The sequence below is a fragment of the Vombatus ursinus genome, unplaced genomic scaffold (genome assembly GCF_900497805.2).
Source record: "Vombatus ursinus unplaced genomic scaffold, bare-nosed wombat genome assembly UNPS02014812.1, whole genome shotgun sequence".
In the NCBI taxonomy this organism is placed as follows: domain Eukaryota; kingdom Metazoa; phylum Chordata; class Mammalia; order Diprotodontia; family Vombatidae; genus Vombatus; species Vombatus ursinus.
The window spans coordinates 69,117,336-69,142,734 of NW_020954590.1; the positions used below are offsets into that span (position 1 = coordinate 69,117,336).

At 35.6% G+C, this 25,399-nt stretch overlaps 1 pseudogene; it reads right to left on the reverse strand.

The window, feature by feature from the left end:
* Positions 1–16,590: 16,590 nt before the first annotated feature.
* Positions 16,591–19,974, reverse strand: LOC114053979 (annotated as a pseudogene).
* Between the last annotated feature and the right edge of the window lie 5,425 nt (positions 19,975–25,399).

The window sequence follows — 25,399 nt, forward strand, 5'->3', positions numbered from 1 at the left end:
AGAAAATTCTAGCATATTGTTATCTTTACATGTTACTTTTTCCATTTCAATTTGAGTCTAAAGAAATTAACTTTTGTTTGTATAAGGGAATCTGACCCTCAAGCCCCCTCTCTTACACATATTATTTTCTGAATTTACATGAAATTCAAATACAAATAATTATGTTAATTTTAACAAAATTCTCCCTTTTAAACTAATAATTTATAAACAAGGCAAATACACAAAGAGTGAGGCATGTTCCCTTCCATAACATTTATTATTATATTTAAAAATAATTTATGGATCTTTGGAAATAGTCTGCTATTTCAAACCTGCAAATAATGGAAAATAAAAACCTCTGAGAGGTGTAATTGTTATAAATAAGAACTATGAAAGCATTATATTATGTCCATTACCTTTCTTTGTGTGCCCTACACATGGCTCTCCAGAAAGAACAGAGGGATATAAAGGTATCATAGCATTAGACCTCTACTTCAATTTCCTTTTATGTTCTGTCTTTTATTATAGAAACTGTTTCCTTTAGATATAAACATACCAAACACACATGTGTATATATATATATATATATATATTTGTGTGCATGTATACATACATATATATGTATATAGGCACTATGCAAATATTCAGAAAGACATTTAAAGGATATACGTACAAACATTTATGTGTGAGTGAGGATATATGTATATATATATATTCATATGCATACATATAAACAATGTGTGAATATATATTTATGTTTGAATGTATATATGTATATAATTTAATTTCCATCTATGTTTCCATATCTATAAATATACATACACACAATTATCTTTTACAAAAGATATTTGCTGAGGAGCTATAGCAAAAACAATAGCTAATAAACATTCCATTCCCCAAAGCTTAGGGTATCTTTGTCAATATGCAGGGTATAAGATGAAACTTCAAAGTAATTTAAATTTTCATTTATCTTACTTTTGCCAATTTTAACTATGTTTTCATGAATTTTCAATTACTTTTTTGGGAAACTGTTCATAGCCATATGAGATATAGTATAGATTGTTTTTAAAATATGTGTTGAACAATACATAAAGGATTAACAGGATAGCTGCTGAAGTCCTTTATAACTGTGGAATTCTCTAATTCTGTAAGCTCTTTGAAGTGCCTCAATGAATTGTTCTGTGGATCTGCTACCATATCTTGAACACAATAAGTACTTAATTCATAATTCTTGAGATGAACTTATTCAAGAGTTCTAAGGAGAGTTCTAAGGTAGTGAAGGCAAAAATAGTCAAAAATATATGGAGGCACTAGGAATGAGAGAGTCACTGTGGAAGAGAAATTGAATATGGTGTCACTGTGAGACAATCAGGAGGTAAGACTGAGCAGAGAAGATGGTGCATGTATATGGCTTTAACACCCCCGACCTTGAGATCATGAATAATCTACTCTGAAATCCTAAAATAGCTTTAAACAGTGGGTGACTCTTGCCACTATCTTGCTATTGAATGTAAAGTTAGAACTACAAAACTGAATGATGCTTTGGTAGTCTTTTGGTGTTGATGGCAATAAAAAAAGTCCTCCAAGGAGGTGTCAAATCAGTCCCATAACACTCTGAGTGCTGCTTGAACAAACATTGAACTATAATAGAGAAATATTTGAACTAACTAAAAATATGATATGCCATAGATAATGTTACTAGTCTTCTAAGTCACTATGCAACAGCAGGGATCCTCATATGCTTAGCAGCCCCCTTTTTTATTTGTTTGATACCATTGCTGTAAGGGAATATTTGTAAAAATCAGTCCCTACTAATGATGCCATCTTAGAAAGACATCTGGCTGGTGGGCTCTATCAATTGTAGGCTATACCTCTTAACGTTATCTACTGGCTGATGGCACTGAAAATATATTTCCCTGTGCTTCTCTAGGAAGACTACTTACATTTGTGGTCAATAATTACCTAAAATTTGGTGAAGAGTGAGGGCAACAGAATTTTGAGCTTTCCCAGTGTACACCAAATGTATTTCCTAGCTATTTGTTAAAGTCTTAGTTATCTTAATTTTGGTAGAGATATTAATTTTAGTGTTATGTTCCAGTCTTAATTCTCAAAGTTTTATGCCTTAGGATCTCATATATGGAATGAACCTTAAAGTCCAGATTGCTCCACTTTCTCATTTTAGAGATCAAGAAACTAAAGACCAGAAAGGCTATCATTTGCCCAGGATCATACAGGTAGTAAATTAAAAATAATTATTTGAACCTAGGTCCCCTTACATCAAATCTATCACTCTTTACATTGGATAAATTTAAAAAATATTTTTAAAACAACTATCTACTTCTGCTAAATTTTAACATAAAGATGGTTTCTAGTGAAGTAGTTTCCACAATTTTGATCTTGTTTTGTGGTAAGAATTATTTGTTTAGTTATGATGGGACCAAAGAGCCAGACAGAAAGAATTTAGATTAATCTGGTAGAAAATAGTAGAGTATTAAAAAATTTTGAATAGAGGAGTGGTTTGAAGAAAATAGTAATTTAAAAAGATTAATCTGACATCAGAATATGGAATGGATAGGTGTGGGTTGATCATTGACAGGGCAATTACCTAGAAGACTAATGAACTAATACAGACATAAGCTAATGAGGGACACCAGTACTAATATGGGGAATTTAGAGGAAGGGACAGAAATGGAACACATTTCAAAGGAAGACTCATCATAATTTACTTATTAAATGGATGTAAACCATATGGAACAATGACAAAACAAAGCTGACTCCTGGCTTCCCTGGATGTCTGAGAGAATTATGCAGTTACAAACATTTATAGAGAAGAAAGATTCAAGACATAGTTGACTGGAGGGGAAAAGATAAAAACAGAATGAAAACTTATTGAAAGCAGAGACTATTTTCCCTTTTTCTTTTTGTATTTGAATTGCCTAGCACAGTAACTAGCCTATGGTAGTCACTTAAGAAAAGCTTTTTGAAAAACCTGAAAACCTGAGAACTAAAACCAAGGAATAATGGAATATTAGTAGGCAATATTAATATTAGTATGCAATAAGAAATGATCAGTATGAAGAAAAAGAGAATGAGAAAACAAACTCATATGAACTGTTGCAAAGTAATCAAAAGCCCAGTAAAATGACTATAACAATGTAACTAAAAAGAATAAGGAAACTCAATACTTTATATCTATGACAAAGGTAGACTCCAAAGAAGATATAGAAGAATGCATGCAATGGCTCCCTTTCTTGGGGAGGGGGAAGTTAGTGGTATATTGAAAGTTGAAAGTGACTAAAAAGATATCATCAATAAAAAGTAAAATAAATAAAACATATTGATTAACTGAATTTTCAGTAACAATGACATATATAAGTAGAAGTGTCCTATTGACAGTTTAACTTTTGAGACTGAATCTCAGATGAGTCTTGGAAGACACCGGTTTCTGAATCATCATCACCACGTGATAGCTGAGAATCTAGATTTTTTTAAAAGCAAAAACAAATGCAAATTATTCTCTAACCAGCTTAGAGTATTTCCATTCAGATAGCCTCCTAAATTGGGTTGATTGCTCTAAAAATCCCTGTAGCGAAATGACAACCAACTTTTTCTCCAAAGGCATTTCTTAGAGGACATATTTACTTTGCACAGATCTCCATTGTGGCTTTATAGAATGAGAATTTGCCTAAAGGCCCCTCAAGCACATATTTGAGTATATTTTGCCTAAAGGCTTCTGGTAACACAAGTCTTATTGTCCTTTGAAACTATGTAGGTAGAAGAGAGGTAAATAACAAAGTGAACCTGTCCTGTTGGAGTAGCTAGTGTCACATGGAAATAAAGATCAAACTTGTGCATTAGATCACTCAGAGAAGAAAAATCTTGTGCTTTTAGAAAGAGGAAAGATAAAGAGAAAAAATGGCTAATAGTTTTATTTATCTGTAATTCTTTTGTAAAAGGAATCCAAATATTTTATGTATTTCACTTATTGTTAATAATTGATAAAGAAAGTGCTTCACCAAATTCTAAAAAGATATTAAAATGATTATCTCCTTCCTCTACAATCTTATTGTTAGTATCTCTTAATGAATTTCAGCCCAGTCTATATTTTTAATAATTATGACATCCAGATGATATGAAAGTATAATTTTTATATCTTGTCCTATACCTCATAAAAAAACTTTTCTTTGCAGATATGTTCATGATGAATAAGACATTGTATTTGCAACTCTCTACCATTTTAATGGTGTAGTGAAAAGAGCTTTGGTTATTGAGTCATAGAACCTAGGTTGAAATCCATTTCCTATTACTTGATCTATCTATCTATCTATCTATCTATCTATCTATCTATCTACACACACATATGCTTACATATACATACATACATGCATACACACATACATAGACATATACACACACACACACACACACACATATATACACATATATATCACATAAGTGCTTTTGGCCTTTGTTTCCTCATCTTTTAGAAATGAAGGGGTTGGACTACATAACATCTAATGCTTCTTCCAGATCTAAAAGTTTAATCTTATGACAGTGAAGTATATGGTCCTTTTTGTTGAGGTACCGTAATTATATCTGTATGCTTCCTTGACATAAACTACTCTTGATAATTTAAAAAAAAATCATATTGTTTAGACTCTGGGCTCCTTGAGAGCAGGGGGTATTTTTTTGGTTGTTATATTCCCAATGCTTAGTACATTACCTGTTACATAGTAGTTGGTTAAGAAGAGCTACATGACTGACTGGTTGATTAACGTCAGGAAGAACATGTATATAGGGGTTATGTTTGCTAAATAGGCTTCCTATTTTAACAAAATCCCTGGTATGTTCAAGTTTTTAAGAGAAGAAAACATTTATTACTAAACTATCTGTATAGCTCCCATCAAAACAAAATGAATGGAGTTTTAAAGTGGGGTCTGTAGATACTATAATAATGAAGAGGAAAATAAATATTCAATGAATTTTAATATCTAGGTTATGATTTCAGTCTCTGAGCTCTTTTGTGATACACACATGTGCATTCCATAAAAATAGTCAAATCACCCAGTGGTCTAATTCAACCTTGATAGCCTCCATGGAAATTGTATTTTTCTGCATGATTTCACCTCACTTTGGGATCACTTTGGAACCTTTCATAGACATCTCCTGTGGTTGTGACCTAGAATTGCAAAATATCTTAGTTGTCTGATTTGGGATATTTTAGGATGAGAGAGATCATAGATAAAATGTTGAAAGCATGAGTAATCTTATATTTTCAAAGCCTGTTATATATTCTACTCATGCAATATATCTGTAAAATCATGATAAGAGTGCTTATTTACTATTTGACTTAATAAAATGCAACAAGTGTCAAACATTCAGGTATATGTCTTCAGATTTTATTATACATACATACATTCTCAGTACCAGATGGGAACACATTGCTTCTTAGTTATTCAGGAGAGTTTTTAGCCAGGATGGATATTTTCATCTCTCTTTTCTACCAACATACTATACTTAAAACCCCATGTGTCCATGTTTTTCTTTATTTTCTTTTCCTACTTATCTTATTGAAGGTCTCATTTACAACTCTTAAAAGCAACATCTGTCACCCAATGTTAAGACTATGATTTTACCTTTTACATTTCAAACCTCTATTCCCAAATGTTTACCAAATAGAATTCATTTAACTTATCTTAATTCTACTCCACTTCTGAGGTATCAGTGCCAATGTGAGTTAAATATTGGTATAGTATGTCTTTATTTCTTTTTTTTCCCGTATGAGATTTGGTTTCTGGTTATATTAGCTTTCTTGCATTTTTTTAAACAAATGGATGAAAAATATTTAGCAACTCAGAAGAGAATAACCACTAATTCTAAGTAGCTATGTCAGTTTTGTGAAGTCATCTACAATCCCCAATATAAAGATTCTACTTGAAGTCCAACTGTTATTCTTTGGAAAACATTTTGGATACTCTTGTAAATGATTTTCTCCTCCTTAACTCTGATAAGAAAGTAGGGAAATCCCTTGGGGAAGAAAAAAACAAACAAACATCTTTCTCAATGATAGTGTAGGAGTGATCATGTGTTCTTGAATACTATACTATCAGAACACAAACTCTAGAAGTTTCTACCAAGCTAGAAAGATTTAGAGTATGGTGGACTGGTAGAATTGATGCCTTCAATAGAATATTTGCTGTTCAAATAAGGCACTAGCAAAATGAAGAAGATTTATCACCAGTAGGTGGACTACAAATAAATATGAAATAAACAATGTTTCCATAGTGATTTATTCTCATCATCAATGACAGTAGCAGTATTACATTTGCATAATATGGTTTGTTATGCTATATGAAATGAAGAGCTAAAATTTAAGAAATTAAAGTTAGGAAAATCAGCTGGAGCCAAACAAAACTCTAATATTGCTAATAGTTTTAAAAGCACTTAGGTATCAATTTTTAAAATATCTCCAAAGAGTGAAAGATTCCAGAGAGATAGAAGAGTTAATGGATGGTATAATGAAGAAATAAACATGGAGCTAAGATGATGGAGTATAGGCCAGGGCCCAGCTGAACTCTCCCAACATTTTCCTCCAAATAACTTTAAATTTGTACTTCAAATAAAATTTTTGAGTGGAAGAGCCAACAACAACAACAACAGCAACAACAACAACAACAACAACAACAACAACAAATCAGAAGGAGAAATTTATCCAGCTTAATACAACTTAAGAGGTCCATAGGAGAGATCTGTAACATTGATGTGAGTGAAGACTTGAAGAGTGGCAGAAGCATCTTCAATTGACCATCAGTAGCAAATTCAGGAGCTCTCAACTGAGAGAAGGAAGGGGGCCAGAAACTTGTCAGAAAGAGAGTACAGGGGACTTTTTGTTGGTAGTGGGTGCATCTGACACTGATTGGCAACTCTATTTCCAATAAGCAGTTCTGGGTTGCAGTTCCAGGACAGAGAAAAACACCTAGGATTATTCAAAAAGGGTGTGTGGGGTGTTCAAAGAGGACTAGCACTTCTGGTGTGAGGGCTTGTGGAACCATTTTCAGGGATGTTCACCCATTTTTCGGTGTCCACCTGGCACTCAGCTCTCATCTGTGGCTCCAAAAATCTATAACATACACAATGGTCACACCCCAGTAAACCGTCTTTGCATATTGACTAAACAAGGTTGAGGGCAAACATCAGGCATAAAGCCATTGATGAGTTAGGAGAATGTCTACTCTAAGCATGTGAAGATACCCCTGGTGAAATGGGTGGATGAGAACAACTTATTCCAAGAGCCATGAAGGTGAATGAAGCAGACTCTGTGGAATACTTAGAGCTTGACTAGACATTGAAGACGCCAAGGTAATTCACTATATCCTAGGTCATTGCCAGTCACTCTGATTTTTTTTCTTTTCCCTGGACTTTAATGACTCTGGGAGAGAATAAGGCTGATGACTTTGTGCAACTCTGTCCCATTTAAATCCAATTCACCCACAAGTCAAGACATCACTGTTATGTCATTGCTCCTCTTAAAAAAATGAGGGATAAGCAATAAATAACAACAACAACTGCTAAGAAAGTGAACCCCTCCATAGCATTCAAAATTTATCTATTTCCTATAACTAATGTTTCCACATATGGATGGTGAATTCCTGGCTGTTGGAGAACCTCTATTTTCTTGGTGTTAAATGTTAAGCCAAAATGAGCACAAACAGCATAGACTTGATCCATACTTTGTTGCATCTCAGCCTCAGAAGCTGCATTGAGTGCACAATCATCTGTGAGCAAAAAGTTGCACACCAACTTTCACTTCATTTTAGTCTTGGCTTGTAGCCTAAGTTAAAAATTTTACTACCAGTGTGATAGCTGACTTTGATAACATTTTTGTTCTCATTGAAGGCATCTGACATCACTGAAAAATCATGCTAAAAAGAACAGTATCAAGAACACAGACTTGCTTCACTCACTTGTTGACTAGAAAAGTACAAGAGCATCATCCATAACCCAGAACCCATGTAAGCATGCCATCATGAAACTAGCAGAAAATATTGATGAACTTTTCCGGGCAATCAAATTTCACCATGATCTTCCACAGGCCCTTTTGATCAACAGTGTCAAAGGCCTTGGTTAGATTAATGAACATTATGTACAGACTTCTGTTCTGTTGCTGGCATTTCTCCTGAAATTTTCAAGCACCAAATACCATTCTTTGGTCCTTTCTTTCTGTAGCCACACTGACTCTTCAACATGAAAGATCAACTGATTAAGGAGGACTCTGGCAAGAATCTTGATGGAAATGACTAAGAGAGAGACCACCTTGTAGTTATCACAGGGCAACCTATTTCCTTTCTATAGATGAGCAATAGAGGCATCCTTGATCTCCTGGGGGATAACCTCCTCTTTCCATATAACATAGATTTCAGTCAGTTTTTTTTTGTGAGCAATGAACTTCCTGCTTTGTAAACCTCAACTGGAATAGAGTTAGCACTAGGTTCTTTGCCACACAAAAGGAGTCTAATAACATTCAAAACCTCTTTTTCAGTTGGAAATTCAGTTAGAGATGGATTGACTTCAACCTGTGGTAAAAGGTCAGTGGCTTCAACATCAGTTGATGACAGTCTATTGAGAACACTATGAAAGTGTTTAGCCCATCTCTCTCCAGGATCATGTCCCTATCACTGATCAATGTGACTCCATCAGTGCTGAGTAGTTGAGATGCACCATAGGTCTTTGGACCCATAATTAGCCTCCAGGGCATCATAAAAGAAGTTTAGATTGTTATTATCAGAATAAAAGTGGATTTAATCTGCCTTCTTACTGAGCCAATAATTCTGCATCTAAGTTTGTTTGCACTTTTGATGGAGTTAAATGCTGCCTTCTTAGAGATGGATGAACTATCTGCTGGTAAACCCTACAGAGTTTTTGTTTTACATTTAGTGATTTCTGAATTTTCTCATCATTTTCATCAAATCAGTCTTAATGTTTGTGAGTGTTCTGTCCCAGAAGAGTAAGTGCAGTGCTGTATATCAAACACCTGAAAGCTGCCCTCTCCCTTTGTGTTCCACTGTTACCAACAGTGTGTTGCCTTAGCTTTCACTCCAAGTCAATAACAAATTGTTCACACATAGAGAAGCATTCTACTCTGCTGACATTTAAGTCTTCTGATAATCATCATGCCTTGGGGCTGCCACTTTTGTTGAATGCAAATATTTATCTGGGAGGAGATAAATCTATGATTGGTCCAGCAATGTGCCACACATCTTCATCACTGTCTTATCCTAAGTGTCTTTTCTCCTTACAACAACATAGTCTGTTAATTTCCAATGTTTGCTGCAAGGTTGCGGCCATATAGTTTTGTTACATTTAGATAAATGAAAGATAGTATTGGTGATGAGAAAATCATGAGACGCACAAGAAGAGTTAAAGAAAGAGATGAATGGTAGGGGAAAAATTGGGAAAAGAAATGAGAGCAATGCAAGAAAATTATGAAAAGAGAATTGATGACTTGGTAAAATAAGCACAAAAATACTGAAGAAAATATTCTCTTAAAAATAGAATAGGTGAAACAATAAAAAGAGGGAAAAATTCACTGAAGAAAAGAACTCCTTAAAAAGAAGAGTTGGGCAAATGGAAAAAGAAGTACAAAACTCACCGAAGAAAATAATTCCTTAAAAATTATATTTAGACAACTGGAAACTAAAGACCATGAAATTTTAAGAAAAAAATAAAAGAGTCAAAAGAAAGAAAAAGAAGAAGAAAATGTGAAATATCTCATCAGAAGAAGAACTGACCTAGAAAATAAATAGAAGAGAATTATTGGACTATTTGAAAACCATGATTAAAAAAATAGGTTAGCCATTATCTTTCAAGAAATTATCAAGGAAAACTGCCCTGATATCTTAAATCCAGAGAGCAAAATAGATATGGAAAGAACCCATTGATCACTATCTGAAGGAGTTCCAAAATTGAAAACCCCAGGAATATTGTAGCCAAAGCTCCCAAGTAAAGGAGAAAATATTGCCAGGAGCCAGAAAGAAACAATTCAAATATCATGGAGCCACAGTCAGGATCATGCAAGATTTAGCAGCTTCCACATTAAAGTATTGGCATGTGTGGAATATGATATTCTAGAAGGGAAAGGAGCCATACCACCAAGAATAGCCTACCCAGCAAAATTCAGTATAATTCTTCAGGGAAAAAATGATATTTAATGAAATAGAGCACTTAAAACACTCCTGATGAAAAAATCAGAGCCTAATAAAAATTTTGATATTCAAACAGGAGACTCAACAGAATCATTAGAGAGTAAACATGAAAGAGTAACCATAAAGGACTCAATAAAGTTAAACTTTTTCTTTCTATATTGGAAGATGATATGCGTAACACCTAAGAACTTTATTATTATTAGGGCAGTTAGAAGGAGTTTACATAGACAGGGGGTGCAAGTATGAATTGGTTATTTTTAAATGATACAGTATATATTTATATTCATATTTCATATGTATTATATACATATGTTAAAATAACCTCATATGTATGTGAGAAAGGAGGATTCACTGTGAAAAGGGCAAAGGGAAAGGTAGAATGGGGAATTTTTTTCACATAAAAAAGTTGCATAAGAAAGAGCTTTTATAGTGGAGTGGAAAATAGGGTGGTGGCAGGCAATGCTTGAACTTCACTCTCAATGGAATTGGTTCAAACAAGGAAGAATACAGATAGATAGATAGATAGATAGATAGATAGATAGATAGATAGATAGATAGATAGATAGATAGACAGATAGACCCAACTGAGTGTATACACACAAACACACACAGTAGATTATAGAAATCTATCTTACCTAACAGGAAAATAAGTGGGGAAGGGAATAAGAGATATGGGGGGGTGCTAATAAAAAGGAGAGTGAATTAAGGAAGGCAGTAGTCAGGACCATAACAGACTTTATGGAGGGATAGGATAAAAAGAGAGAGAAAGGGATAAACAGAAGAAAATAGGATGGAGGGAATTGTATAGCTAGTAATCATAATTTTGACTATGAATGGGATTAGCTAACCCATAAAATAGAAGGTGATAGCAGACTGGATAAGAAATCAGAATCTAACAATATACAAGAGACATATGTGGGACAGAATGACATGGACAGAGTTCAAATAAAGGGCTACAGCAGAATCTATTACGCTTCAGCTGAAGTAAAAAAAAAAAAAAGGCAAGGGTGGCCATCATGATCTTAGACAAAGCAAAAGCAAAAATAGTCATAATTAAAAGAAATAATCATAGAAACTACATTTTACTAAAAGGTACCATAGTGAGGAAATTGAGGGGATTAGGACAACAAGTAGTTAATTGTGGGAATTGAGTGAAACACACTGATTCCCTCTTGTGACTCAATTCCAGAGAGAGCTTAGCTTCTATTCAATTATGGGTCTAGTCCAAATTTTGTCTTGTGACAGAAATTTATTCAATTTTGGGAATTGGAAGAAAACCTTACTGCAGTGTTTGAACCCACAACTATTTGGCTGGAAAACTGAATCATCTCTTCCTTCTGTTTTCAGAACCTTTACTAAGGACCTAGGTTAAGGTGACCAGAAACTCAGTCAGATCCAAATATTGATGCAAGGAATTTTCTCACAATTATACATCTTCAGCAACCTATTCATATGTCTTATCTGAAAACTGGCTCATGCTGATCAGTCAGCTATTGTTTCCATGTTCTTTATCTTGTTTACTGATACCTGGAAAGTGAGACATCTCATTTTCTGAATTCAGGAAATTGTACCTGTTTACTCTCCCCCTCCAAACTTAGAAAGTCCTTAATTTTTCAACCAATTAGAAATCAGATCACCTAATGTTTCCTTTTAATTAATTGACCTTATTTGATTAATTGTTTTTAATGTATAAAAATCTGTCTCCCCCTGCATTTGGGGTCTAGGTCTAAGGTGAGGAGGTCTGGTTCTGGTTTGCTAGCCAATTGGCATGCATTGCTTAATAAATTGATTTGATCAGAAAATTGAATCTTTGTTTTCCTCAGCCATTTCGTCTTTCACTTGCTGCAGTGGACAATGAAGTAATATCAAAAATTTTTACAGCAAGTTTCTCAGATACAGGACTAATTTTTCAAATATGTATAGAACAGAGTCAAATTTATAAAGATAAGATGCATTCACCAATTAAAAAAATGGTCAAAGGATATGAACAGGAAATTTTCAGAAGAAAAATTCAAAGCTATCTATAGTCATATGAAAAAATGCTCTAAATCAATATTAATTAGAGGAAGGCAAATTAAAACAACCCTGAGATAGCAGCTCATACCTATCAGAAATGGCAAATGCTAGAGGAGATAAAGGAATATATATATATATATATATATATATATATATACACACATATACATATACATACATATATACATACACACATACTATATATATATAATATGGATGGAGTAGTGAACAGGTCCAACCATTCTGTAGAACAATCTGGAGCTATCCCCAAAGGGCTATAAAACTATGCATACCCTTTGACCTAGCAATACCACTTTTAGGTCTGTATCCCAAAAAAAAATCAAAGAAAAGGCAAAAGGAGATATATGTACAAATATATTTATAGCATCTCTTTTTTTAGTGGCAAAGAATTGGAAATTGTGGGCATACTTATCAATTAGAGAATGGCTGAATGAGTTGTGACATATGATTGTGATGGAGTACTACTATGCTATAAGAAATGATGAAGTGAGTGGTTTCAGAAAAACCCAGCAAGACCTATATGAAAAGACATAAAATGAAGTGGGAGTCATTGTACACAATAACACAAATGTTGTAATGATGATCATAGGCAAAGACTTGTCTACTCTGGTTAATGCAATGATTCAAGTTAATTGCAAAGGAATGATGAAAAAAATGCTATCCACCTCCAGAAGGAGAGAATTGACAAATTCTCAGTCCAAATTAAAGTATGATTTTTTTGCTTTCTCTCTTTTTCCTTTGTTTTGTGATATGGTTAATATGGATTATTTTCATTATTTCACATTTATAATTGTATAATTGAAATTTTGTTCGCTTTCTCGGTGGGTGAGACTAACCTACCTTTCCAGACTTATTAACCTTTGCACCCCTTCACCATGGACTAAAGTCCACACAAACTGTGTATTTTTACCTAACATATGATGTCTACATTTCCTGTCTCTTTGATACTGCTCTGGCTGATTCCTGTGTCTCAAATGAATCTTCTCAAATAACATAGTGCCTGGCACAGTGTAACCACTTAATAAATATGTCTTTTCTATCCTTTCTTTTCATGATACCTCTTAGAATACCTAGTTTCCTTTAAGGTTCACCCAATCTACCTACCATATTTTCCATGAAGAATTTTCCAAACCTTCCACTTCTTGTTTTCTTCCCTTCAAATTATCTGGTAACTATATTATATCTATTTTCTATATAACTATATTAATGTATCCTCCAGCAAGAATATAATCTCTTTGAGAGCAGGGACAATTCAACTTTTGTTTTTGCATTTCAAGCATTTAGAAAGGTGCCTGGCACAAAGTTTGTACTTAAAAAACAATAGTAACTTATCTATTGACTGTTTGAATAACCCATGCAGGTATTTAAGGAAGCAAATTGTTGAGCAATTGGCTTCTCAACTATCAGGGATTGTTACCTTTGGAAGAAGACAAATTTCTCAGCTGCCAGATATAGAAAAGGTGTCAAGATTTGATGTTTCCATTATTGAATCTGGATAGAGATTCTCACAAAACTGAAGAACATGATTATAGAGTCATTGGATCATATATTTAAGCCTGTAACTAACCTCAAAAGTAAATCAACCTATCACCTTCATTTTACAGAGAAGAAAGTAGAGAGGTCCAGAGAGGTAAAAGAACTTGGCCTTGATAGAAGAGAGGCAGGATTTGAACATAAGGCCTCTGAGTTCAGAAGCAGGAGCACAAGCAGAATGAAGAAGAGAAAAGGGTGAAAGAGGAGAAGGAGAAGGGAGAGGAGGATAAGAGATAAAAGGAGACAAGGAGAACATGAAGAATAAGTAGGAAGAAAAAAAGTTCAGAGAAGAAAGTGGAGAATTAAAGGGGAAAAATCCTGAGGTCATATAAATATTTGACAGCAAAGCCAGAACTAGAAAGTAGCTCTCTTGATAGTTCTAAATGAATCCATGTTAAATGGTCAAATTACTTAGTAATTCGGTGTTTGGATTAATAATTTGTAGCTCCATATCTCAGGTGAAGTGTTGTTTTCAACTCAGTTGCTGTTAACTCAAGTACAAAACCCTAGCTGAGTCAAGTTGGGAAGAGTGGGGATTAGAGTTGACAATTCCTGTGCTAGATAGGTAGAGATATTTAAAGATGTTTTAAAAAGCAGTGAAAATCATATTCATCAACAAATTTAGACAATAAAGGATAGTAGCATATCTATTTCATTTTTCCCATAAGAAATGTGGAATGATTAAAGCACTATTTCCTCCCATTGCTAACTAGTGTCTAGTCTCTAAACTGGATTACTTTCTTTCTTTTTCTTTTTCTTTTTTTAAACTTTTTTTTTGAACTTAAAAGATTAGTTTTATTTGGAGAAAACAAAACAAAACAAAAAATCCGGAAAAAAACCCACCACCAAATCCCACAGCCCAAAAGATGGGGATTTTACATCATAAGACATCTCCCAGGTAGTTAAGTCTACAGATTACAAATCATTTTCATAGAGGATATCTTTGTACAAATTTTACATGTCTTCAGGTGCTGGACGCAAATCAATCCTTATACCTGGTCTAACAGAGGGAGCAAGAAGGGAAGTGGAGAGAACAGCTTCTTGGATACAACTATTTGGAAGGAGAGTAGAAATGAAGAGGGCAAACCCTACCTTATCAACACCTATGGCAAATGGGTTGTAACTACGTAAGTCTGGATATGCCTTCTAAATGTCCACTTCCTAGCTAATGGCCAATCCATGCCAATTACTTGTATTTAGTAATTTATTCAATTTGTCTACCTTTTATTTCCACCTATAAAATGATTCAATACACTCACTGCTGCAGCCACACAATTACCAGCTCACCAACTTGGCTAGGCTGGGAATAATCTAAGACTGTCCAGAGAACAATTGTGCAAGTATTAGAGACCAGGATGGCATCCTCCTCTCATAGGTGCTAATATTTGGTGAAGGGGAAGAAAGTATCTACACTAAGCTGACCCTCACAAAGTTGCACATAAAATCAAATACAACGGTCTTTTGTGTTGCAATAGAAACCAATGCCCTGTTGAGTAGTTCTCTCACAATCATCATTTATTCTCTCAGGGGAAGATAAAAAGCCACACACTGGTCTAGGCCACATAATAAATCTGAATATTAGTGTAGGATTCCAGTGGAGAGAAAGACAACTCCTAAAAACATCAACCATCAAAATGAATGGAGAAAATGGCTGGGGAAAGGCTACCAATTTAATAGCCTTTATCAATCCATTCCTTATTCACTTCCTAAGATCACGTCTTTCATTTTGCTGGTGCTCACAAGGGAGCAAGGAAGCTGGTGCTGGTGCTGGTGCAGACCAGGGTGAGGAACAAGGAATAGCAAGAGGGGTCAAAAGGGAGCAATGGGAAGCTCTTTTGCTTTAGAATAGCAATGTAATTCCTCACCTGACAGCTGCCTGATATCTGAGGCCCAAGAAATGACCTATTACGTGACATAAATAGAAGATGTTAGTTGGGGAGACTGCAGAAAAGGAGAGTAGGTAGTAAGGGAAGTATATAAGACTTTAACTGTACTTAGGGCCTGAAATTCCTAAGATTCAGGATTGCAATAGATTATGGATGAATCTACAAGTTCCCACATTTATGTTCCAAGAAATAATTGCTTATGTTTTCTGGAGATTCTGACCTTTCATTTTATCTGGTCCAAAAAGATCCATATTACCCCCAGACCCAGATTCTCCCCCCCCCCCCCACTGCATCTGGTCACCAAGTAGTATGTCTTTTCCTTTCGGCACCAACTCCCAACCACCCTCTTGGGGGTTAAAACCGGATGACATTTCCCTCCACTACTGGCCCCCAACAGCTTGGGATTAAATAAGAGGAGGGGCTGGCAGCCTCTTGGAGACTAAAATAACCTCAGAGACTACTTTCAAGGATGGAAGTTTTATTCAGATAATGTTTTCAGAATTTATATATGCCATAATAAGATAGCAAGAATTAAGAGGGAGAAAACCCACCTCCTTCCTTGTATCTGTCCTATCGCCCCACCAGCTTTCAGAAACCAACTCATTAATATTATTAGTGTTTCTGCTAAAAGGAGGACCCTAGGCACTAATCATACAGGCAGTTATGTGGTACTGCTAAAACACACCAGAACTTTTCTTTTAAAAAGCTGTACGTCTCTCTCTCTCTCTCTGGCCACACTGGTTGGAAATTCTCCAGTTAGTTTAATACTTAAAAGGCTGCAGCAGCATGCAAAATAATTTCATTGTTTTCCTTTTTTTTCCTTAAAAAAAAAAGTTAAGAAAGGTCTCCAGGAGATGGTGAGTTTTATTTTGTCTTGTCTGGATAGAGGTTCAATTTGCTCTCTAATGGTGCAGTTTGGCGAGAGGCGGGGAGAAAGCACAAGATGTGGAGGTCTATTCGTTGTAGTCTTCGCCTACATTTTCATCTTCACCATCAACAGAGAGAGCTGCGTACTTGTTTGCAGAACTGAATTTAGAGGCCAGATTTTCTTCAGGTTTCCTTGGCTCAGATGCAGGTCTTGAGTCTTGATCTCTTCTGCCATCCTTCCTATCAGACTCCTTCCAATGGTCTTTACTTCCTCCATCCACTGGGCCACTGTTGAAGTTCCCACTTTGGCCTTTCAGCACACTCACCCCATCTACCTTATTCTCATCTGCTTTCCTTGAAATATTAGCTGGTCCTTCCTCAGACTGCTGGGATATTACCTTTCCTACACCATTTGTGGGAGACTGTTGCTCTGAAGAGTCTGAGCTCTGAGATCGAGCAGGAGGCTTGGAGCTTCGTTTCACCCAGGCGTTTTCCTTTGGTGGGGGTGAGGGCATCACCTTTAAGGGGGGCTGATCTGATTTAGAAGGCTTGGAAGTTGGAGACTGAGAGTTCTCTTCCTTGTTGAATGTTTCATTTTCTAGGGATTTCTCACTCTCCCTCTTTCGTTTGTTTCTGCCATATGGAGCTGTATTCCCAGTCTGTGAAGATTCACTTGCTGTCCTTGACAGTTCCTGAGTTTCCTCGCTTCACCAAGGCGGGTGTCTTCCCAGGGCCGCCTTTCCAGTTTCGGCTCCTCCCGCTGACGTTGCAGTTTCTCTTGCTTCTTTTGCGGTCGATCCTCTACTTCTCGTTCATTAGCAGCTGTACCCACTGGCTTTGCTCCTCCAAAGACGGAGGCAGCTCGGCTAGACTGTGAGGTGCTACCTGATGAATCTTCGTCCTTGGGTGCACTCCGGGGCTTCAGATTCAGTTTGGGTCTCTGGAGGGGACCTCTGTCTTCACGCCTAAAATCATCCCGGCTGTAATCATCTCTTGAGTTCCATGACCAATCTTCTCGTCTATTACATCTGTCTTCGTAGAGATCTTCTCCTCTGTAGTCATCATCTCTACGGTACCCACTACCAAATGCTCTTCTGCCACTGCCTATCCTAGAATCATAGCCTCTATCATAGTCTCTGCTGCCCCTGTCATCATATCGATCCCTGCCTCCATATCGGTCCATGTCCCGTCATGGACCATCACGGTACCGGTCTGAATCATAACTATCACGATACTTGTCTCCAAAGCCATTATCTCCCCTTCGTGAAGGGTAGTCATCAAAGCTGTCTGTGGCAGGGCGAGCCCTCCAGTCTGTGTCGGTTTCATCAGAATCCCAATTTCGATCCTGATCGCGGCCAAAGGAACGATTGTCTCGGTCTTTATCCTGTGCTTGATCATCAACATCCACTTGTATTCTTCTGTTGCCTATAGACTCTTCATTCAGGCTTAAAGCTCTGAGCAGCAAGTCCAAGTCCTCAAACTCAGCATAACCAAATCCTTTCAACCTTTCTGGATTGCTGGGTTGCCATGGCAAACGTACTGCACTGACATTCAATCCTCTAAAGAACTCCTTGATGGAATCCTAGCTCCCTATCTCAGGTGAAGTGTTTTTTTAACTCAGTTGCTGTTAACTTAAGTACAAAACCCTAGCTGAGTCAAGTTGGGAAAAGTGGGGATTAGAATTGACAATTCCTGTGCTAGATAGGTAGAGATATTTAATGATGTTTTAAAAAGCAGTGAAAATCATATTCATCAACAAATTTAGACAATAAAAGATAGTAGCATATTTATTTCATTTTTCCCACAAGAAATGTGGAATGATTAAAGCACTATTTCCTCCCATTGCTAACTAGTGTCTAGTCTCTAAACTGGATTACTTTCTTTCAATATGTTATTCTTTCTGTTGGTGTTACACTATGAAGTAATGATATTTTAAAATATTTTAAAATTCACCAGAGTGCAAATACGAACAAACACAGGTAGCTCAAGTAGAACTCTGTGACTGATAGACTTTTGTCTTCATATGAATGTGTGTGTATGTGTGTGTGTGTGTGTGTATCTGTGTGGGAGGGTCAGGAAAAACAGGCAAATATAGATGAATAGAAACACTTTGTGTTGGGTACTATACAAGACAATTGATTGTAACCTCCCCAAAATATACATACATACATATGCATATACATACATACATATATAGATATAGATATGTGGTTTGATGCAGTCTATCTCTTGGAGATTGCCTCATAAGAAGGAAGAAGAACATCTGAGTTCCTTGACACTTAAATCGTTTAAATCAGCTTTAATAAATCATATTTTCCTTATCTTTTAGTCACTCTTGAATTTTAAGTATGCATACAGGATACTCACTTAATTATTATCTAATGTGGTTATTATCAAATTTATTTCCTGATTAAAGAAACTGAATCTCATAGAGGTGAAATATCTTGCCCAAAGTAAAAAAGTCAGCAGAAGAGCTGAAACTCATGTCAACTGGCTTCTGGAGTAGAACTGTTTTCCTTGTGTGGTGCTACTTCTTATAGATCCAATCAAAACCCAACAGTTCTGAATTTTTTAATGCCTATGTACACTCCCAAATAGCTAGAGTGATGGGCAACCAGCCTATTCTGTTGCTATGCACACAATGCTGAATGATCAGAAAACAGGTCCCCATCTCACCCCAATAAACACTGGGTTTGGCAGCCCTCTCCCAGGATCAGGAGCCCTAATTTGTTCATCTTGATGTTTGGTTTCCTTTGCCTTTCTTTGTATCTCTCACACATGGCACAAGATCTGGTAAACAACAAGTGATTACTGAATGCATATTAATTGATTGATTGATCCATATGTACAAGAGCACAGATCCACTGGCCTATCAAAGCAAGTATTTGGTTAAATTTACATGAACTGAAGGAAATATAGAATTCTGCAATTTCCTGGTGAGTTTGATCAATGTACATATCTAATTAGTTAAGGTTAAAGTGACCTCCACATTCCTTGCAGCATTATTAGGGTAGCTGGAGTCAACTCTATTGGAATACTTTGTAGAAGGTTTCAGGACTTGGCCTATTCAGGTTAACTAAGAGTTGTTAGTCCACAATTAAAAACAAATAAATAACCTAAACAATGAACTCATTTCTTTTATACTTTACCTTCCATTAAAGTTAATTTGTGAATATGCTTGTTAGACTTAAGCAGCTAGTCCATGTAATTTTAGTCTCTGGTATTTTCACTCAAGACTATCCCCATATTAAAAATATTTAAATATGATTAAGTATCATTTATGAGGTATTACCCAAAGAAAGCTAAGCAAGAGGAAAGAGAGAAACTTTAGCTTGAGAACTTTTAAAACTGAGGAAAAAATGTATTAAATCATAATTATTGAATAACTGATAACTATTGAATACCAGGACAGATAACTAAAGGTGTTTATGGCTCACCAACTCTGAAGGTAGGCTAGATGCCATGGACATGCCAGCGTAAGAAGTAAATAATAATAATAATAATGATAATATAACACACATTACCTATATCTACATCTATCTATCTATTTGAATAAAGCACTTAGAGATGGTAGTTGAACTCTCAGAAGCTGATTCTATCTTGAAGTGGGATAAAATAGAGGGAAAAGAGAGAATGATTTACTCAAAAGAGTACCTAGAGGAATACAAACTGGTAGTGGGAGTTATAAGGAAGAAGATCCAGCAAAGGAAATTGAAAAAAAGCAATCTGATATGCAGGAAGAAAATTAGAAGAGAAAAGTTCTCTTTTTCTTTTTCTTTTTTTGGAACAGAAAACTAGAACAGAATCTTATAAGAGGAGAGATTTTCTGAAAAGAGAACAACAATGTCAAGTACTGCTGAGAAGATAAGAAAGATGTAGACTGATCAAAGATCATTAAATTTTATGATTAAGCTCAAAGGTGAGTTTAGAAAAGTCAGTTTGGATGCTGAGATAAGAAGTCATGCTACAAAACGTTAAAAAGAAAATGAGAAGAGAGAAAATGGGGGCACCCAATGAAGCTGGATTTCTTAAGGAGTTTAGCTGAGAAGAGGAGAGATATGAGATGGTAGCTAGTGGGGGTAGTTGGATCAAGTGAGAAATTTTTAAGGATAGGGAAGACATAAAAATACTTGTAGGAAAAAAAGAAGGGATCAGTAGTTAGCAAGAAATTGAAGATCAGCGAGAAAGTGGGAATAATATTGGAGTTGATTGGCTAAAGAACATGAGAAGGCACAGATTCAAGGGTGTTCATAGATGGGAAAATCATACCTGATTGACCCACACACAAATCTCTGGGGTGCTAATTTCTATGACAAATTCATAAACAAAATTTAGGTGAAAATATTTTCTATAGAATTGACTTTTCAAGCCCCACCCCGCCCCCAAATGGCAAGCTGACAAGGCCTTCAATTTCCTTACCTGTACAATAAGCGAGTTGGACTACATGGACTCTGAGGTCCTTTCTAGTTCTAAATCTGTGATCGTAAAGCATCATGTACAAATAATCTTCCTCCCACCCAGTTCTGATAAGATATGGTGTAACAATCATATTTATTTTGTCCTTAGGCTCACCTGATCGCTAATGATGTCCAGGAGAATTTTAAGGAGGTAGAATGCTGAAGGGCAATGTATAGTTAAAAAATGAATGCACGAGTGCTTTATTTTCCAACTTTAAATCAAATGTATTTTCAAACTGTCATCTGATAATTTTGAACCCTTGCTCTTCCCCACAAAAACTTTATGAAATTTTTGTGAGGTATAACTTTTTCTCTCTGCACACTTGATATTTATCACTATTCTCACAGACATAGCTCTTTCTCCATCTCTCTCTGTCTCTTTCTGTCTCTGTCACTGTCTCTCTCTGTTATGTCTTTGTCTCTCTGTCTCTGTCTTTTTCCATTCCTTTATCTCTCTCTTTCTGAATGCTTTCATCTATATCTCTCTATCTCTTTCCATCTCTGTATTTCTCTTTCTGTCTTAGTCTCTCTTTGTGTATTTGCTTCTAGTTCTGTTTCTCCATGCGTCTCTTAGACAAGCCAAGCCAACCTACAACTCTAGTTTAGAGGGAAAATAAGAATGTTCTATAACCTGTGTAATCATGACTAGTTTGGGGAATAATTACAAGGAAGATCTCATTTCTCTTCTGTGCCCTCCACCTCACCTTTCTTCCCTATTTAGGCATTTTGCTGTACACACACACACACACACACACACACACATTTCAAGGTGCTGTACCTCATAGAGAGATTTGTTTTTCAACAGGAAATTATAGGGGGTCTTACTGTCTTAACTATGAAGAATGATTCTCTTCATGAAATTTCGAACAACCAAACATTTACTCTTTTTAGACTCAGTAAGAATGAAAAAAAAAAAAGAACATAATTAAAGCTGCTGCCAGAACCAAAGATAGGCATGAAACAAAATTGCTCAAGAAAATTATGAGACCCCAGAGTCTTTTGTTTTGGGAGTACACTATATGGCACTAATATATAAACAAAGCTTGATTAACATGATGCATTTCACTGTAGCAGCCCCACAGGGACTTCCAGAGAAGCCAGTTTATTATGGTGCGATTTTTTGGTATGAGGCCTTGTATTTTAAAAATATGAAATGTTTAGTTGTTTCAAGATAGGGTCAACAAATAATAATAGTTAAAGTTGTCTCAAGCTTTTATGATATTCAGAGCACTTCCTTACAACAAGGCTGGGAAGAAGCTACAAGAAGCATTCATCTTAAACAGAAGATAAAAGTGAGAGTCAGAAACTTGCTCAGGATCGCACATTTAGCAAGAATCAGAAGCAGGACTGGCATTGCCCAATTTTTGTTCTGTTATATTATCCTGACTCAATTCTTCTTTCTGCCAGGTAATAAGTTGGACTTTTAAGTTGAATGTATGTGCTGTTTTGGTGTTAAACTCTGGGAATCCAAATTTCTTCTCAGGAGTTGTATTACTTTTTCTTTCTAAGTTCAAACGGATTCTATTTTTAAAATTAGCTGGTTGAACAGGACAATAGATTTATCAAAGAATAGCTTAGCCCTTAACTTCTCTTTATAGATACACAGAACAATCCAATTTTTTCAGCTCCGTTCTGTTTGCCTATTTTGGGGGTGTTAAAAAGAGTTTTCAACAGTGCATATATTTTTCATCATCCAATTACTATTCTCCATTTTAAAATAAAATAGGAAAATTTTCCCAAATAAGGGAAAAATAGGCAGTATATATTATTCAAGCCATCTGGTCAAATGTTTTAGACTATCACATGATACAAAATGTGAAAATGCAAGGTTTTTTTTTATCATGTGATGGATTTGTTAAAAGTTCCAGGAAATGTATGTATTTAAAAGAAGACTATGAATTGAAAACTATTGGAACATAGGTACTGTTTTCGTCATGGTTTCCCATTAAAGACATGGGACAGAGAGGAGATATTTTGGGGCTATGAATTGTTGGTTCATAAAATGCTATCTGAGAATGAATCTTGCATTTGGGGACTATGGATTAAAATGAAGGAATATAAATCACATGATCAGAAAAATGGCTAAATAGTTATTTCAACAAACTTCTCATATATCATAACCTCAATAAAATGGAATTATATATCATATGTAAATTAATTACAACTTAATCCAAGGAATATAGAAAAAAAATGAATCAATACCTGATAATTTAAATACTTAGAGTTTTTATTCATCTTCCTTATTTCTAAATGACTCTACATGCCCACTGTATTCATAGAAAGTCTCCAGTGGAGTGCCTCAAGGATCTATAATTGCCTTTGTGCTGCTTATTCATTTTCAAAATTCCTATCACAAAAGCAGATATAGCACTAATTTGCATATGATATGAAGCTAGGAGAGACAGCTAATACTCTGGTTAACAGTTAGAATTCAAAAAGGTCTTGAAAGGCTAGAATTAGATTAAATGAAATAATATGAAATTGAATAAATATCAATATAAAGTTTTATAATTAGTTGAAAAGCTTTTACTCCATATATGTATAAAATGGAAACTTTTCTGAAAAAAAAAGGTCTTGGGGTTTAAGTGGACAGTTTTGTTTGTTGGAACTACACTGAGCTCACTATCTCAGAGCAAGATTTGTCATATTTCCCCCTCAGAAGTCTTGGGGGAGGTGGTAATCCTGAAATGTTGATGTTGCCCTCTAGTACTATCAGCTTAACCCTGCATTCTAGAGTGGTACCCCACCCTGGTTAGTTGTCACTGATTAACACCCCAGTTCCAATTAACTATTTAATATTAAGAAAGTTTTATAAAGAATTATTACTTCAGAAGTGCCAGTTTTTCCCACTAATACCCTGGGAGGGGGCAACATATGCTGCCCTACACCTTATTCCCTGGGGAGAATAAGTTTATACTTAATGAAGTTTCTGTATAGTTATTGACCCCACCAAGTTCACACCCAAATGTGGTATAGCCACAGGATGAGTCCTCATCTCAGCCACAGCTGGGCTGGGTCCCCTAGATTGTACCTCTCTCCCCAGAGCCTCAATGATGAATTGACTGGCAGCAATAGCTGGCATGGTTTCCATGTGGCTCATTCACATATACTTTCAAAACTCATAAAATTGTAGTCATCTCTAATCTCCTTTCTCTAAAAGCAGAAAAACAAAAGAACCCAGACCCTCCTTTTCTTCACCCCTCCCCAATTTATAACATGTTTCTCTTTTCTCACAAGAAAACAATAGGCAGGATTAAGTTAGGCCAACAAGAAGCAGGCCAGAGTGAGTTCAGATTTGTACTCACCGAGTTCATATGCCATATAAAGATCATTTAAAGAAATTACTGATGCTTTATGTAGAGTGAAGAGAGACTTTCTGGAGGTGACCATTTTTAGGAGCATTGCCAGGGTTGGGGTGATACTTTGAGAAAGTATTTGAAAGACTATTGTAGGACTAGAAAATGTGGATAGAAAAGGCAAATTAATAGGAAACAAATTTGTAGGAAACAAAATCCTAGTAATTTGAAAATGGAATAGAGATGTATTTTTTATTTTATTAAATTCTTATATCTACTTTGACTGTTCTTTTATACTTAACTAGGTGAGGTAGGTCAGGTTAGATAGCTAGTAAATAGGTCTCTGTCTTAAAATTCTAGACTCTTCATATTTCTTTCTCTCTCCTCCATTACAAGTGGCAATGATTATTTTTATATTTATGGATGGCATTTTTGTGACAACTGAATATTGAAAACTTTTCTCCATCACAGAACTTATAGTCGCTTTTCATGAGCTACAGCATAGAGAACACAAACTGAAAAATAAAAACAGTATTAGAGAAAGCAGGAACATAATCAACTAGTGCCTTGGAATGCCTTAAATGCAATGTAGGCAAAATATCAGGAAGTCAAGAACTAACAGCTCTAAAACTTAGAATTTGGTGAATTTTCTTTAAACTTAGGTAGAATAGATATAAAGTCAAATGGTTTAATTTCTGAAGAAAATAATATGGACTTTGACTTTTTTTTCTTGGACTTTAACTTTTCTAAAGAAAAGGGCTAAGAATCTGAACTGAGGAATATAGAAAAGGACACAATGTGTCAGGTGAATTTGCTATGTTAGAGGCAGGTTTACGCTATAAAAAAGATTTCAAGCACCAAGTACCAACCTGAGCAGAATAGAACAAGTCATATTATAAGTATAGTTTCATGCAGAGAAACCTCCTTGGAGGATGGGGAGGTCCTACCTGAAAGAGAGGAAACCAATTGACAGCCATCTAAGAAGGTTTCATAGAACCAATATTTGTATCACTTGTCTGGGAAGTTCTATGAAAGGCCAGAGATGGATGCTTGTTGCAGAGAAGACTTCTCTAGGGGAAGAATCTTTTTATCCTGCATGTTAGTGCCCTGGGACAAAGCCTTGTTCATTTCATGCTTGTTAC